Raw genomic sequence first — 15,344 nt, forward strand, 5'->3', positions numbered from 1 at the left:
GGAGTCTCTAAATGACCAAATAGATATAGCTGTTCAATATCCAGTGATCATGCAAAGGTCACCATCACTCCAAGAAAGTATGCTTTAAGTGACCTTTGCCATATCAGTCCCCATCTAGAAACATGTACAGGGCTTAGAGATCTATTACAGACAATTTATTTGTGTTACATGTGGCATCCCTAATGATGGCTTCAGGTTTACTGTGCTAGGAGTTTAATGTTTGCTGATCTACTAACAGAGCGCATTTGTGTATTATGGGTTCTCAAGGGTGCAGTATTTCTTAGAACAACACTTGGACTAATTAGGTGATGACATTTCCACTCAGCACTCACCTTGGGTAAGTTTACCTACTCATATGCAAAACAAAAGCAGGTATGGACATGATATAAAGATTACAAAAAATCTTGAAATGTATAACCTAAAACTAAAAGGGATTGCTTCTTTTAAAATAATTGGAACATTGCTTAAAAGCCCAACTACAGGCTTCATTTGACGCCTAGCCCTGCCCCCAAAGGCTCCTCTAGTTTGTACAATACGTTTTTATTTTGTTTTAATAAACATTTTTCAAATGTTTTCTAGCTGGTCACTAGGGATGAGCCGAACACCGCCTCCCCCCCCCCCGGTTCGGTTCGCATGAGAACCGTCGAATGGACCGAACGTTCGCGCGAACATTAGAACCCCATTGAAGTCTATGGGACTCGAACGTTCGAAATCACAACTGCTAATTTTAAAGGCTAATATGCAAGTTATTGTCCTAAAAAGAGTTTTGGGACCCGGGTCCTGCCCCAGGAAACATGCATCAATGCAAAAAAATATATAAAAATTGCCATTTTTTCAGGAGCAGTGATTTTAATGATTTTTAAGTGAAAAAAAAGTGAAATATTCCTTTAAATATCGTACTTGCTGGGTGTCTATAGTATGCCTGTGAAGTGGCACGTGTTTAGAACTGTCCCTGCACAAAATGACATTTCTATAGGAAAAAAGTCATTTAAACTGCTTGCGGCTTTAATGTAATGTCGGGTCCCAGCAATATGGATGAAAATCATTGAGGCCCTTTGGGTCTTGTATGGATATTAAGGGGAACACTGCACCCAACTTAAAAAAAGGAAAGGTGTTTTCTTGTGAAAAAAAAAAGGCCCCCAGGAGACAGGGACTGTAGGTTTGTTGTTAAGTAGAATCAGTTTGTAATTTTGAAATGGTACATTTTTAAAGTGTAGCTCCAGCCCAAAAAAATCCATTTTTAAGCTTTTTGGAAAACATAGGGAAGGGTTATCACCCCTGTGACATTTGTATTGCTGTCTGTGCATCTGTTGATATGATTTCACCTCACTTTCTGTCCCAATGACAAATGTGTTTTTGAAAATTTGTGGTTTTTAGTGAAACAAGGATTGGTGATAAAGCAGCAGTGGAGAGGAGACACCTCTTACAGGAGATAATTTTCCTTCCTAGGGGTAGAATTCCTCTCACTTCCTGTTGTCTCCTTCCGTTTGCAAGTAGGAGTCGTTTGTAAGTTGGATATTTGAAAGTGGGGCCTGCCGTATATACTGTGCAGAAATTTGGGCCTTAGATGTTGGTGTTGCCACAACACTGTAAGCCCTCACAGTTAGTCTTGGTGGGCGCTGGAACGCCCTGCTGTGAACTATTATATCAAACATTTTAATTACATGCCATTGTTGAACAGTGGTAGAAAAATTGGGCCTTTGGTGGTGGTGGCGGTGCTGGTGTCACAACACTGTCAGTCCTCACAGTTACGCTTGGTGGGCACAGTAATGGGCCCTGCTGTTAAATATTAGATCAAGAATTGTAATTACATGCCCCTGTTAAACAGGGGCAGAAAAATTGGGCTTTTGTTGGTGGTGGTGGGGGTGCTGGTGCCACAACACTGTAAGTCCTCACAGTTACTCTTGGTGGGCGCTGGAACGGGCCCTGCTGTGAAATATTAGATCAAGAATTGTAATTCACATGCCCCTGTTAAACAGGGGCAGACAAATTGGGCCTCTGGTGCTGGTGCTACAACACAGCAACCCCTCACAGATACTCTAGTTGGAGCGCAGGAATGAACCCTGCTGCAAAGTATTGCATCAAAAATTGTAATTACACGCCCCTGTTAAACAGGGGCAGAAAAATTGGGCCTTAGCCACTGGTGGCGGTGCCCAGAACCAAAAATGTTCTTACAAGCTATCAGCATGATCATTGAGGAGGAAGATGATGGTCACTCGGCATAACAGGATAGTCACTCAGCATCAGCATAGGCAGTCTTGAAGGGATCTGACATTTCAAAAAAAAATATTCGGTTACATCAGCATCAGGTGCTTGGTAGCTGGTGGTGATCCAAGACTGATTCATTTTTATGAAGGTCAGTCGATCGACCAAGTCGGTGGACAGGCGCACCCTGTGATCGGTTACAAAGCCTCCAGCAGCACTGAATGTGGATGCAGGACAGGCCAGTAGCTCAATTGCGTACTGTGCAAGCTCTGGCCAGTAATCCAGAGGATTTTCAATGGGAAAGGTGTCCAAGTCTGATCTTGCCCCCAGGTATTCTCGCACCATGAAAAACAGATGCTAGCGATGGTTACTGGAATCGGTCATACCTTGGGGCTGCGGACTAAAAAATTGTCTGAACGCATCGGTCAGGCGCCCACCTTCTCCACCACTCCTTCTTTGACTGACCGAAGCCTCAGCAACACGTTGTCCAGGACCATGATTTTGTAACCTCCCAGTATCTGGGAACGCGTTGCACAGAACTTTCTGCAAGGCCTCCTGAAGATATTTCATCCTCTGTGACGGCAAGATAAGATCCTCAACCTTACCCTTGTAACGTGCATCAAGGAGGGTTGCCAGCCAGTAATGATCCCTCTCCTTGATACCACGAATACCAGGATCCTTCTGCAGGCTTTGCAGGATCAGGGAGGCCATGCAGCGTAGGTTTGCCTAGGCATTAGGTGTGGAGTCCTCTGGGTCACTGAGGACAACATGATCCACAGCCACCTCCTCCCAGCCACGTACAAGTCCATGGGTTTCTTGGGACTGTAATTGATCCCTTGAAGTCTGCTGCTGATGATGAGTGCCAGGCTCCACCTCCATGCTGACACAATCCTCCTCCTCCTCGTCCTCTTCCTGTGTGATAGGCGGGCAAGCAGGAACACCGTCTGGATAAAGGGGGGCCTTGAGAGGTAAGGAAGTCCTCTTCTTCCTCCCTCTGTTCTGCCTCAAGGGCCCTGTCCATTATTCCACGCAGAGTGTGCTCCAACAGGTGGATAAGAGGGACAGTGTCACTAAGGCATGCACTGTCACTGCTCACCATCCTCGTGGCCTGGCGTGGGGAAAAAAAACAAGCTCCCCTGACCCTGTCCTGGTGCCATATTGGCACAGATATTAATTGATGGTCCTCTGCTGCGTGTGCAGCATGGCCAACGTAGAGTTCCACCTGGTGGGCATGTCACAGATTAGGCGGTTCTTGGGCAGGTTGTATTCCTTTTGGAGGTCAGCCAGCTGAGCACTGGCATTATGACCGTAGGAAATGCACACAGTTTCCTTGCCTGCATATTACCGCTGACTCATGGTCCAGCATTTCATCTGTATTTGCATCGTGCGATTTCCCCCAACCAAAAACACGTTGTGGTTTCAGATGTGTGGGGTGCCATTTGGAATGAATTGCAGCCCCTCAAGTCAGCAAAAGAAGCAGTGCGGTTTGGCTGTGGGTGGTTGCAGGTTCGAAAACAGGTGCCATTTACACCACATAAGGGTGAACCTATGAGGTACTATTCCTTTCACTGACACCAATTATGGGGCACTATTCCTCCCACTGACACCAATGATGGGACACTATTCCTCCCACTGACACCAAAGACGGGACACTATTCCTCCCACTGGCACCAATGATGGGTGCTATTCCTCCCACTGACACCAATGATGGGACACTATTCCTCCCACTGACACCAATGATGGGCCACTATTCTTCCCACTGACACCAATGATGGGCGCTATTCCTCCCACTGACACCAATGATGGGGCACTATTCCTCCCACTGACACCAATGACGGGACACTATTCCTCCCACTGGCACCAATGATGGGACACTATTCCTCCCACTGACACCAATGATGGGACACTATTCCTCCCACTGACACTAATGATGAGACACTATTCCTCCCACTGACACCAATGATGGGACCCTATTCCTCCCACTGACACCAATTATGGGCACTATTCCTCCCACTGACACCAATGATGGGACACTATTCCTCCCACTGACACCAATGATGGGACACTATTCCTCCCACTGACACCAATGATGGGACACTATTCCTCCCACTGACACCAATGATGGGTTACTATTCCTCCCACTGACACCAATGATGGGACCCTATTCCTCCCACTGACACCAATTATGGGCACTATTCCTCCCACTGACACCAATGATGGGACACTATTCCTCCCACTGACACCAATGATGGGACACTATTCCTCCCACTGACACCAATGATGGGACACTATTCCTCCCACTGACACCAATGATGGGTTACTATTCCTCCCACTGACACCAATGATGGGTTACTATTCCTCCCGCTGACACCAATGATGGGGCACTATTACCTCAACTGACACCAATGATGGGGAACTATTCCTCCCACTGACACCAATGATGGGGCACTATTCCTCCCACTGACACCAATGATGGGGAACTATTCCTCCCACTGACACCAATGATGGGGCACTATTCCCTCAACTGACACCAACGATGGGTTTCCATTCCTTCCACTGACACCAATGATGGGGCAATATTCCCTCAACTGACACCAATGATAGGTTACTATTCCTCCCACTATCACCAATGACTGCTCATTATTCCTCTCACTGACACCAACGGCCCCCCCCCCCCCCCCCCCCTAAAGTCTGAAACACATTAAACGGGCCCTTTAGAAAGTTTGGAGACCCCTGATTTAGGTCAACAGAAAAAAACCCAAAGAAATCCCAAACTTGAGCACATCAGAGTCCTGCTTACATCAACGTCCCCTTTACATTAGAGTAGCAGTCAGAGTTCCCCCATGCCCTTACATCAAGGTCCCCCTTACATTGGAATCCCCATCAGAGCCCCCCTTTACTACAGTCAGTCTTTACATCAGGGACCCCTTCAGAGCCCCCTTTACATCAGAGTCCTCCTTTACCTAGAGTCCCAATTGCTGACCCCATTGAAGCCTTCCTGTACATCAGGGTCCCCATTAGAGTCCCTAATTACATCAGAGGGCTGTATAAGATGTCTTGTGGATCGTAGTTTGGAGACTCCCCCCCCCACCCCGCTCTAGACAGACATAACTGTCTGGGACAAGACAGTTCCATCCTGGAAGATAGATTGTTGTGTAGAGCTGCAGCAGTTGCCGGTGTGAGATCCGCGCTCCAATCTGTCCTTCATGCACCGCCAACTGTAAAATCCTGACAGATGTTCAAATTCTTCTCCATTCTGTCCACAGCCCAGAAATAATGTCTTGGCTGCCATTTGACATCAATGTGAAATTCAGCCGTTAGATTGAGACGGTCCAACAGTTGGGCTAAGCTGGGGATTCAAGTGTGGAGATCTCACCCTCGCAGCTGCGAGTCGCCAGGTCATTCACTGCAGAAGCTTCTACCAGAATCTGAAATATCAATTTTCTGAGGACTGACTCCTTAAGATAAATCATACTTGGATGACATTTGCTAATGCATGGTATAAGGATTGAATGTTACAGAAAATAACTTTTTTTATATTTAACTCCTCGTGCGTCTTAGGCTCCATTCACACCTAGGCAACAAAACGCCCGACACGCTGGAGGGGCGAATTTCCATTGCTGTCTATGAGATGGTTCACATCTCACGCCGAACGCCGTACGCCTGCCGCCTGAAAACAAGTCCCGGACCCTTTTTTTCAGGCGGCATTGGCGTTCGGCCATAGACAGCAATGGAAATGATTTGTTAAAAAGAAAAAAAAAAGTAAACAATTTGCGGCAAAATACGCCGCGTACGCGTTACGGTGTAAATGCAGCCTCAGTGCTGCTCATCTCCTCCAGCTTCTCTACTGCTACTTCTTCTCTACATGCAGGCACTCCAGTGACAGCTTCATATGATTCCTTTAACCACTTAAAACCCGGACCAAAATGCAGCTAAAGGACCTGGCCCCTTTTTGCGATTCGGGCACTGCGTCGATTTAACTGACAATTGCGCGGTCGTGCGACGTGGCTCCCAAACAAAATGGGCGTCCTTTTTTTCCCACAAATAGAGCTTTCTTTTGGTGGTATTTGATCACCTCTGCGGTTTTTATTTTTTGCGCTATAAAAATAGAGTGACAATTTAAAAAACAAATGCAATATTTTTTACTTTTTGCTATAATAAATATCCCCCAAAAATATATAAAAAAAATATTTTCTTTCTCAGTTTAGGCCGATACGTATTCTTCTACATATTTTTGGTAAAAAAAATCACAGTAAGCGTTTATCGGTTGCTTTGCGCAAAATTTATAGCGTTTACAAAATAGGGGATAGTTTTATTGCATTTTTATTATTTTTTTTTTTTTTTACTACTAATGGCGGCGATCAGCGATTTTTTTCGTGACTGCAACATTATGGCGGACACTTCGGACAATTTTGACACATTTTTGGGACCATTGTCATTTTTACAGCAAAAAAATGCATTTAAATTGCATTGTTTATTGTGAAAATGACAATTGCAGTTTAGGAGTTAACCACAGGGGGGCGCTAATGGGGTTATGTGTGACCTGAAGTGTGTTTACAACTGTAGGGGGGTGTGGCTGTAGGTGTGACATCATCGGTTGTGTCCCCCTATAAAAGGGATGACACGACCGATGCAGCCGCCACAGTGAAGAACGGGGAAGCCGCGTTTACACACGGCTCTCCCCGTTTTTCAGCTCCGGGGACCGATCACGGGACTCCAGCGGCGATCGGGTCCGCGGTCCCGGAGCCCGCGACCCACAGCTGGGTACTAGTACAGGACGTACCTGTACGTGGATGTGCCCAGCCGTGACATTCTGCCGACGTATATGTGCAGGAGGTGGTCCTTAAGTGGTTAAATGTGGATCCACCAAAGGGTTGCCAAGCCCGGTATGAATATGGAAAAAACAAATGCCCCCCAAGGTGAGTATTTGGGATTTTACAGGCAACAAGAAAAGGAGTATGAACAAAGAATACATTGATTAATATTTATTAGTAGATAATGTATAAAAATTGATCAGGTGCAAACATCACCAGTAATAAGTATTATGAAAACAACAAGGTACGCAGTAAATTGGTTGTGCGTATTCAGCCCGACGCGTTTCAGGACAACTGTAGGGTCCCTTCATCAGGAGCGGTCAAGGCAGGATAAGACTACCGTACATTCAGAAACAAAAAACATAATAGACAAGAGTACATACCGTATTTATCGGGGTATTGCGCACTCCGGCGTATAGCGCGCAATTCCTGTAAAAAAAAGATTACAGTACTTAGTTTTGGTGTCTTGCACGACGCGTCCATCGGCGGCCTTGTCGGATCCGGTGTCCGTCTGTGGCTTCGGTGGTGTCGTCCTCGTCGGGTCCGTGTCATTCTGCGGTTTCCTCCCCGCTCGATCCCCGCTTCCCACGCTGAGTTTGAACTACTGCTCCGGCATATACCGAGCGCAGTACACTCGTGTATAGTCGGGCAGGATCGGCTCTTCTCGCGCTCACATCCTGTACGTCCAGGACGTGAGCGTGTGAGGAGCCGAGCCTGCCCGACTATACACGAGTGCACTGCGCTCGGTATATGCCGGCGCAGTATTCAAACTCGGCGCGGGTATCGGCTTATATCGCGCACCCACGATTTTGCCCTGAATTTCAGGGCAAAAAAGTGCGCGGTATACGCTGATAAATACGGTATATACAAATACAAATATGTTCATGTTATTATTAGGCCCCTTTCACACCGGGGCGGGAGGTGCGCTGGCAGTCTAGCGCTGCTATTTTTAGGAATTGCGGCGGTATTTGGCCGCTAGCAGTGCGGTTTTAACCCCCTGCTAGCAGCTGAAAAGGGGTTATTACCGCCGGCAAAGCGCCTCCACTCATTGTGGCCTGCGACCGGTTACCAAGTCGCTTAAGTGGCCCTCGCTCTTCAAAATGTTGGGCACCCCTGCTATCCACCATGGAAAGACTAAGCACACAAGGTCGTTATACTGCATCAGCAAGATCTCTCCCAGGCAAAAGAGCAAAGCAGACTGGGGTTTCCAGATGTGCTCTTCAAGCTCTTTTGAAGAAGCACAAAGAAATGGGCAACACCGAGGACCGTAGACGCAGTGGTCGGCCAAGAAAACAATGCAGCAGGTGAAAGACACATCATGCTTACTTCTGTTTGACATCAGAAGATGTCCACCAGGGCCATCGGCACAGAACTGGCGGAAACAAGTGTGACTCGGGTCCACCCATCTACTGTCCAGAGAAGTCTTGCCAGAATTGGTCTTCATTCAAGAATTTCAGTCAAAAAGTCAATCCATCAATGTGCAAACAAGGCTAAGCAACTCAATTATGCACGAAAACATAGGAACTGGTGTCCAGAAAATTGGTAACAGGTGCTCTGGACGGATGAATCAAATTGTGAAATATCTGGCTATAGCAGGAGGCAATTTGTTAATGAAGGGCTGGAGAGCAATACAATTAGGGTTGTCCCGATATTACTTTTTTAGGACCGATACTTTTTTTCATGTCCTCACCGATACCGAATACCGATACTTTTTTTTAAATGCAGCCATGTGTCCCCAAATGCAGCCTTGTCCCTAAATTCAGCATTGTCCCTAAATTCAGCCATGTCCCTAATGCAGCCATGTCCCTAAATTCAGCATTGTCCCTAAATTCAGCCATGTCCCTAATGCAGCCATGTCCCTAAATTCAGCCATGTCCCTAATGCAGCCATGTCCCTAATGCGGCCTTGTCCCTAAATTCAGCTTTGTCCCTAAATTCAGCCATGTCCCTAATGCAGCCATGTCCCTAATGCAGCCATGTCCCTAATGCGGCCTTGTCCCTAAATTCAGCCATGTCCCTAAATGCAGCCTTGTCCCTAAATGCAGCCTTGTCCCTAAATTCAGCCATGTCCCTAAATGCAGCCATGTCCCTAATGCAGCCATGTCCCTAAATTCAGCCTTATCCCTAAATTCAGCCATGTCCCAAAATGCAGCCATGTCCCTAATGCAGCCATGTCCCTAAATGCAGCCTTGTCCCTAAATTCAGCCTTGTCCCTAAATTCAGTTATGTCCCTAATGCAGCCATGTCCCTAAATTGCAGCCATGTCCCTAAATTCAGCCCTGTGCATAATGCAGCTTTGTCCCTAGATGCAGCCTTGTGTCCCCTAAAAGCAAGCCAAGTCCCCCCCCCCCCCCCCGCCGCTGCCGACATCTAGTTGATTTGCGCTCGGGGAATATAACAGCTTTCATTTGAATAGCTGTGTGTTCCCTGCCGCACCTCGTCATATATAGACACTCCCCTTTGCCCGGGCACTTTGATAGACAGATCACCCGTCCAATCCTGGGACGGGTGATCTGTCTATCAAAGTTTCCAGGCAAGGGGGAGTGTCTATACATGACGAGGCGCAGCTGGGAACACACAGCTATTGAAATGAAAGCTGTTTCAGTATGCAAATTAGGTAGATACGCGAATTCCCGAACGTACGCCCGGCCGACGCAGTAAAGTTACGCCGTTTACGCTAGGCTTTTCCCGGCGTATAGTTACCCCTGCTATTTGGTGGGTTAAGTGCGGCGTACCAATGTTAAGTATGGCCGTTGTTCCCGCGTCGAAATTTGAAAAAGTCACGTCGTTTGCGTAAGTCGTCCGTGAATGGGGCTGGATGTCATTTACGTTCACGTCGAAACCAATGACGTCCTTGCGGCGTACTTTGGAGCAATGCACACTGGGAAATTCCGCGGACCGCACATGTGCCGTTCGGGAAAAATGTCAATCACGTCGGGTCACAGTACATTTACATAAAACACGCCCCCCTGATCCAAATTTGAATTAGGCGGGCTTACGCCGGCCGATTTACGCTACGCCACCGCAACTTACGGAGCAAGTGCTTTGAGAATACAGCACTTGCCCGTCGTAAATCGGATACGTTACGCCGCCGCAGAGATATCTGAGAATCTGGCCCAGTATACTGTATAGACTGCTCAAAAAAATTAAAGGAACACCGAAAACATATCAGATCTCAAAGGGCAAAAATCTCATGCTGGATATCTATACTGATATGGACGGGGTACTGGGTTAGGATCTATACTGGTATGGACTGGGTGATGTGTTGGGATCTATACTGGTATGGACTGGGTACTGGGTTAGGATCTATACTGGTATGGACTGGGTGATGTGTTGGGATCTATACTGGTATTGACTGGGTGATGTGTTGGGATCTATACTGGTATGGACTGGGTACTGGGTTAGGATCTATACTGGTATGGACTGGGTGATGTGTTGGGATCTATACTGGTATGGACTAGGTACTGGGTTAGGATCTATACTGGTATGGACTGGGTGATGTGTTGGGATCTATACTGGTATGGACTGGGTGATGTGTTAGGATTGAGAGGATGCCACATCATTTGATGGAAATGAAAACTATCCACCTACAGAGGGCTGAATTCAAAGACACCCCGAAAATCAAAGTGAAAAAATTATGCAGCAAGCTCGTCCATTTTGCTGAAATTTCATTACAACAACTCAGAATGGTCCTCAGTGGTTTGTACGGCCCCCAAGTGCTTGAATGCATGCCTGACAACATCAGGGCATTGCTCCTAATGAGACGACGGATGGTGTCCTGGGGTATTTCCTCCCAGATCTGGACCAGAGCATCACTGATCTCCTGAACAGACTGAGGTGCAACCTGGCGGCACCGGATGGACCGAAACATAATGTCCCAGAGGTGATCTTTTGGATTTAGGTCAGGTAAGTATGGGGTCCATTCAATGGTATCAATTTCTTCATCCTCCAGGAGCTGGCTGCATGCTCTCGCCACATGAGGCCAGGCATTGTCGTGCACCAGGAGGAGCCCAGGACCCACTGCACCAGTGTAGGGTCTGACAATGGGTCCAAGGATTTCATCCCGATACCTAATGGCAGTCAGGGTGCCATTGTGTAGCCTGTAGAGTTCTGTGCATCCCTCCATTGATATGCCTCCCCAGACCATCACTTACCCACTGCCAAACCGGTCATGACGAACGATGTTACAGGCAGCATAAAGTTCTCCGCGGCTTCTCCAGACCTTTTCACGTCTGTCACATATCCTCGGGGGGAACCTGCTCTCATCTGTGAAAAGCATGAGGCACCAGTGGCGGACCTGCCAATTCTGGTGTTCAATGGAAAATGGCAATCGAGCTCCACAGTGTCCGGCAGTGAGCACAGAGCACACTAGAGGATGTCGGGCCCCCAGGCCACCCCCATGAAGTCTGTTTCTGATTGTTTGGTCAGAGACATTCACACCAGTGACCTGCTGAAGGTCATGTTGTAGGGCTCTGGCAGTACTCCTCCTGTTCCTCCTTGCACAAAGGAGCAGATACCGGTCCTGCTGATAAGTTAAGGACCTTCTACGGCCCTGTCCAGCTCTCCTAGAGTAACTGCCTGTCTCCTGGAATCTCCTCCATGCTCTTGAGACTGTGCTGGGAGACACGGCAAACCTTCTGGCAAAGACACGTATTGATGTGCCGTCCAGGAGGAGTTGGACTCCCTGTGCAAACTTTATAGGGTCCAAGTATCGCCAAATGATACCAGTAGTGACACTGACCCTAGACAAATGCAAAACTAGTGACAAACAGTCAGAAAAGATGAGTAGGGGAAAAAATGTCAGACACCCCCACCTGAAAAACCATTCCTGTTTTGGAGGTCGTCTCATTGTTGCCCATCTAGTGCACCTGTTGTTAATTTCAATTAAAAACAAAGCAGTTGAAACTGATTAACAACCCCCTCTGTATACAACCCTCCCCCTCTGTATACACCCCTCCCCCCTCTGTATACACTCCTCCCCCTCTGTATACACCCCTCCCCCTCTGCTACTGACCAGATCAACATCTCAGGAGTTCTGATACAAAAGTGTTCCTTTAATTTTTTTGAGGAGTGTATATATATATGTAGCACTACCCCCGGAGGAGCTGCTGGTTTGTTTTGGGTGGCATGTTACCTCGTGTTCCTCCGCCGTCTAGGGGTATTTGGTAAAAGTTGTAGAAAAGGAATGTCCAAAAGGTGTCTTTTCTGTGCTCTTTATTACCCAGCCGGGTAAAAACAATAAAACTTGGTGAAGAATAGAGGTTTAGCGAAAGTGGAGATAACAGATTCATGAGTGAGCAATAGGGAAACAGTCCTGCTTCCAACGATACTTTATTTTTCACCACTCCAGCCTGAGTGGGTATAGCGCACCTGAACAGGCCTCTCTCACAAGCCTGGCAACCAGAATGTCACCTGAACTTGGGAAAAGAAGTCTCTGCCACAGACCCTCCCAATGGTTGCAGGAAATAATAGTCCAGAGTCCTCTTGACTAGACTTGGCACCTGGATCTCCTTCAGGTAGTTTTAAATTAGGGTACCGACTGACAGGTGACCAACATCCAGCCTCTCAGTGTCCGGTTCCTCTGGTCCCCGATGGATGGTCAGGCCCCTATTGGAACACCAGCCTCTCTTGGTACTCCTCGGGCAGACTCTCCACCGTACGGCATCCTCCAACAGGAGAGACAGCCCAGGACCTCCTTAAGTGGGACCCAGTCGATTACTGAGTCCCCAAGCGGCAGATCAATTGCTCCAGGCCAACGTGGTCCCGAAGCCAGGATCTCTGTGTTGCACGTGCACCCCGGCCCAGAAGGCCATTTGCCGGGGCGGTGTGGAGTGGCTACCCTAAAGGTGGATGCCACACGAGGAGAAGACCCAGGCAAATGGTGTCTGCCCCATAAATACCCTCTCCCAGCATGCACAGTGAGGGAAACTTCTCCAGGCTGCTGGGGAAAAAAAATCCAGACCTTGACTCCACTGCTGCCACCTGCTGACCTGGGGGGGAACTGCACCCCAGGAACAGCATGAGCCCACAGCACAGCCAAGCTGGGACAGAAGCTCCAAATTTGAACTAATTGACAATGGTCAGAGTTACCTAAAGGCATAGGCGTGTGCAAGGGGTGTGCCAGGTGTGCCTGGGCACACCCTAATCCTGGGATTGGCAACCTGTCAATTGTGGGCAGGTGACAGGCAAACCGCAATCCTTCCTTGCCGACCCTCAGAACCTGCACAGGAGAGGTGGCAGGGGGTGGAATTTAGTGGAACTGATCTGTATTTTCCTTGTGCAGCAGCTGAAAGTAGGCTTCTCCTTCTCCTTCCTTTTTGTCAACATTCAACTGCTACATGAGGAAAATATAGTGGATCCGTACTAATATATGCCACCCCTCCTTTCCCTGTTACTCTTCCTTCTGTTGAGCGGGTCCCCCATGTGCCCCAGGGTCCCCTTTCATCCCATTGTTTCAGGATAGAGAGCGGTGAAGAGGCCGGTAAGTATTTTAAAGGGGAGTTCCAGCCATTTGTATGTTTATTAAAAGTCAGCAGCAACAAAAAGTGTAGCTGCTGGCTTTTAATAAACAGACACTTACCTGCTCCAGCGCTCCAGCGACGCGCCGGCCGGGGCTCCGCTCCTCTCCCCCCCTCCCCGGCCGGCGTCTTCATTTTCAGTGTGGGAACCCGGCCGTGACAGCTTTCGGCTTCACGGCCGGGCACCCACTGCGCATGCGCGAGCGGCGCGTCACTGCGCATGCGCGCGTGGCCCGGCGCCGCGCCGTGTAATTGGCCAGGAGATCGCCTAGGACCTGTGACGTGTCCTAGGCGATCACCTACAGCAGCCACTTCCTGAAGGCGATTAAGCTTAGTCGCCTACAGGAAGGAGGAAGTGGGACAGGAAGTCCCACTCGTGCTGAAGCCCCCACTCCCCCCCCCAAAAAAATTACATGCCAAATGTGGCATGTAAGGGGGAGAGGAGTGGGTTAAGAGGAAGTTCCAAATTTGGGTGGAACTCCTCTTTAAATGTATATGTGTTGGAGCTTTGGGGTGCACACCCTAATGCAATAAGCTGTGCACACCTATGCCTAAAGGGGTTGTAAAGGTAAAATTTGTTTCCCTAAATAGCTTCCTTTATCATAGTGCAGGCCTCCTTCACTTACCTCATCCTTCCATTTTGCTTTTAAATGTCCTTATTTCTTCTGATAAATCCTCACTTCCTGTTTTTCTGTCTAACTCCACACAGTAATGCAAGGCTTTCTCCCTGGTGTGAAGAAAGCTTCTTGAGGGGGGAGGGGGCGAGCAGGAGTGTCAGGACACCCACTAACACACAGTTCCTTTCTCTATCTGCAAAATAGAGAGTGTCCTGACACTCCTGCTCGTCCCCTCCCCCCTCAATAGGCTTTCTCCACACCAGGGAGAAAGCCTTGCATTACGGTGTGTAGTTACAGACAGAAGAACAGGAAGTGAGGATTTCTCAGAAGAAATGAGGACATTTAAAAGCAAAATGGAAGGATGAGGTAAGTGAAGGAGGACTGCACTAAGGTAAAGGAAGCTATTTAGGGAAAAACATTTTAACCTTTACAACCCCTTTAACTCTCTGACCCCCTCAAAATTTCAATAGCACCGGTTCTGAAAAGTAACCAGGCGCTACATATATATTTATATATATATATATATATATATATATATATATACACACACACAATATATACATTCTCACTTCAGCCAAACATACAAAAACAATTGTTAGAGAACTACAAACAACCAAAAGAGGACAATAACTCAGCCAGTTATAAAATGCTGTAGAAAAAGTAAGATGGTTTTCAGCTAAACATCATGATGTAAAATGAGGATGAAAAAGACATTTAAGTTGAAAAGGGGAGAGTTACAGAAAAAAAAAAAAGCAACCCAAAAAGTAAAAAAAAAAAAAAAAAAACAACAACCCTTCTCTCCCCCAAAAAGTATGTTTATTGATTAGTCCCTCTATGCTGGTGACACCCCTCATGGGTGGGCCATAACACCCTACATTCATAGTAATCTGACTTCCTACTGACACTGGGCAGAAGACTGAGGGCATCTTGTGGTAAAGAAGAGGAACTGCAGGTGTAGATTGGCACCTGGACAGTATTTTGCTTGCACAACAGGTAAAAATGGGACTTATTGCCATTGTTTTTAACAGAAAAGGAAACTCTTTGAGGGGGGGGGGGCAGCTTCAAGCTAAGGGTGAATGTTGCAGCAGGACTGCTTTTTTTTTTAAACTATTTAAAAAAAAAACCTGAGGACAATAAAAAACAACCTGGAGTTGGGCTTTAATGTGTAGCTTTTTAGCTGCCGATTTGTCT

Source organism: Rana temporaria, chromosome 9, assembly GCF_905171775.1.
Source record: "Rana temporaria chromosome 9, aRanTem1.1, whole genome shotgun sequence".
In the NCBI taxonomy this organism is placed as follows: Eukaryota; Metazoa; Chordata; class Amphibia; order Anura; family Ranidae; genus Rana; species Rana temporaria.